We start from the raw sequence: 2,881 nt of genomic DNA, 5'->3' as shown, positions 1-2,881 counted from the left end.
TTCATCTACCCTTTGTGCTCACTGTTCGAGAAGGAGAAAAGCCATGGAAGCCTGCGGCGGGAAGAGGGTTTTGAGTGTTTGTAATCAGGCGAGGCCAATCAAAGTGTAAAAATCCTTTTGAGTGATACCTTTATAAACGCTTTTCTTTCACTGCATATTTAATTTTTAAGTGCAATTAATGTGTCACGAACATGAACGTTTCCAAGCTACGTAAGGTAATGAGTTGATATTTACAACAGTGTAACTTCCTGTGGTGTGGGGCCCAAAGCAAGATTATATGGCTTACAATAAAGTTACCCAGAGCAAAATCTTGCCGGGCGCAGCGTGTGACGTGGTGATGCAGCATTCAGGTTCTGAGCACGAATAACACTTTACCGCGGGTGCCACTGATCACTCTGGCGGGCTGGGCGGGTGTGGACTCCCCCCGCCCCATCCTCATCCGTGTCCTCTTCCTCTGTCCACAGGACTGGGCGGTACCAAGTACATCTCCTTCGAGGAACGGCAGTGGCACAACGACTGCTTTAACTGCAAGAAGTGCTCGCTGTCGCTGGTGGGGCGAGGCTTCCTCACGGAGAGGGACGACATCCTGTGCCCTGACTGCGGGAAGGACATCTGAGCCCCTCCCCGGGCCCCCGCAGCCCCCCAAGCCCCTGCTCGCGCTGCACCCGGCTCCACCAGCCTCCTGGGGACTTGCCTCCGCGCTGCTCAGCGGTACTCACGTCTGTTTAAGCCTTTCATCTACCCTTTGTGCTCACTGTTCGAGAAGGAGAAAAGCCATGGAAGCCTGCGGCGGGAAGAGGGTTTTGAGTGTTTGTAATCAGGCGAGGCCAATCAAAGTGTAAAAATCCTTTTGAGTGATACCTTTATAAACGCTTTTCTTTCACTGCATATTTAATTTTTAAGTGCAATTAATGTGTCACGAACATGAACGTTTCCAAGCTACGTAAGGTAATGAGTTGATATTTACAACAGTGTAACTTCCTGTGGTGTGGGGCCCAAAGCAAGATTATATGGCTTACAATAAAGTTACCCAGAGCAAAATCTTGCCGGGCGCAGCGTGTGACGTGGTGATGCAGCATTCAGGTTCTGAGCACGAATAACACTTTACCGCGGGTGCCACTGATCACTCTGGCGGGCTGGGCGGGTGTCGACTGAAATGGCGTCACACCTTTTATTTAAGAGAAAGTCTCAGTTGGAATTCCTTTCTCTTGGAATTCAGTGCTCTGCCTTTGATGCAGTGACACAGGCCCCGCACATGGGCTAACGGCCTCGCAGGCAGCAATGGGGTCACTTTTCTGGAGAGCTCGGTGCCCTCCCATCATCATGGGTCCGGACCTGACAGTGGCCTGCCTTCTCGTCCATAACTGGAGGGGTGCAGAGGGACGCGGGCACCTCGAGGCCAGAAATGACATCTTGGTCGCCCGTGTGGTCATCAACACCCGAGCAACTGAGGGCACCCTGGGAGACCAGTGAGTGTTTCTGAAAAGAAAGACAGTAAAGAGAGAGAGAATCGCTGCTATCAGGATAACACTCTTCCGGTGAACCTCTAAAAATGGTTCGCTACTCACTTGACCCAGAAAACCCCATAAAATTGTGCAAGTCAAGAGGTTCAAATCTTCGTGTTCACTTTAAGAACACGCGTGAAACTGCCCAGGCCGTTAAGGGTATGCACATCCAAAAAGCCACCAAAATATCTGAAGGATGTCACTTGACAGAAGCAACGTGTGCCATTCCGTTGTTAGAATGGTGGAGTTGGTAGGTGTGCCCAGGCCAAACGGTGGGGCTGGATGCAAGGTCGGTGGCCCAAAAAGAGTGCTGAATTTTTACTGCACTCGCTCAAAAATGCAGAAAGTAATGCTGAACTTAAGGGCTTGGATGTAGATTCTCTGGTCACTGAGCACATCCAGGTGAACGAAGCCCCCAAGGTGCGGCGCAGGACTTACAGAGCTCATGGTGGGATCAACCCGTGCAGAGCTCTCCCTGCCATACTGGATGATCCTCAGTGAAAAAGAGCAGACTGTCCCTAAACCAGAAGAGGCGGCTGCACTGGAGAAAAAGGTATCCCAGAAGAAACTGAAGTAACAAAAGCGTATGGCCCGGGAATAAATGCCATAAGAAATAAATGCAAATACAAGTGTAAAAAAAAAAAAAAAAAAAAAAAAAAAGATTACCACTCAGAGCCCCTAGCCTGGCAGTAGTCTGTAAACTCGTCTTGGAAAGAGCAGTTTACAGCTGGGAAGCACTGGGCCAGTTTATGAGGTAGGGCATCGCATGCCTCTCTGTTTAGAGTAACAGTTGTGACTTTTTGTCTTCAGTTTTCTAAGACAATGCGATATGATAAAATGATAGGCTCTGCAACAGAAAAATCTGGTAGAAATCAAGTCCCGTCTGTGCGGAGCATGTGTGAAGTCAAGCTTCTTGACCTGAGCGCTGGTCAGTGCGGGAAACCCTTGATCACGGCTGAGACAGGCCTCTGGATGGACAGTCAGTCAGCTGGAGGCTTTGCTTAAAACGAATAACGCCCACCATCCCTTGTGAGTTGTTTTGCCAGCTTCTACTTTATGATACAAAAGTAAAAGCATTCTTGCAGATGTGCTTTTTAAAAATAAAAATAGCAAACTTTTTTTAGAACCGTAAAAGCTTTCTAAATCTTGTGATGGAACATCTTACCTGCTCCTCAGGGTAACCACGGGCACACTAGACATAGCCAGCGTTAAATTACCCAACCTTAAGTTAACAGTTAGGAGAGTTCCATGTCTAGTAAGTAGCTCCTACTGGAATAATCCTCCCACAAGTAACAACCACTCTGGACAGAATATTTTTAAAAATTTGAGAATGGGCTTCCCTGGTGGCGCAGTGGTTGAGAGTCCGCCTGCCGATG

The 2,881-nt window shown here is 48.6% G+C and overlaps 1 protein-coding gene across 1 annotated transcript in view; it reads right to left on the bottom strand.

Moving 5' to 3' along the window:
- Positions 1 to 444: 444 nt before the first annotated feature.
- C12H2orf49 (chromosome 12 C2orf49 homolog) overlaps positions 445 to 2,881 on the bottom strand; it is a 19,541-nt gene continuing 17,104 nt past the window's right edge. The window contains exon 5 of the mRNA XM_028497073.2: positions 445 to 1,479. The gene's annotated coding sequence lies outside the window, so the exon portion shown is untranslated. The remainder of the gene's footprint in view (positions 1,480 to 2,881) is intronic.

The sequence above is a fragment of the Physeter macrocephalus genome, chromosome 12 (genome assembly GCF_002837175.3).
Source record: "Physeter macrocephalus isolate SW-GA chromosome 12, ASM283717v5, whole genome shotgun sequence".
Taxonomy (NCBI): Eukaryota; Metazoa; Chordata; class Mammalia; order Artiodactyla; family Physeteridae; genus Physeter; species Physeter macrocephalus.
The sequence above is the reverse complement of the archived record's forward strand: the minus strand, read 5'-3'. Positions and strand labels throughout refer to the sequence as shown.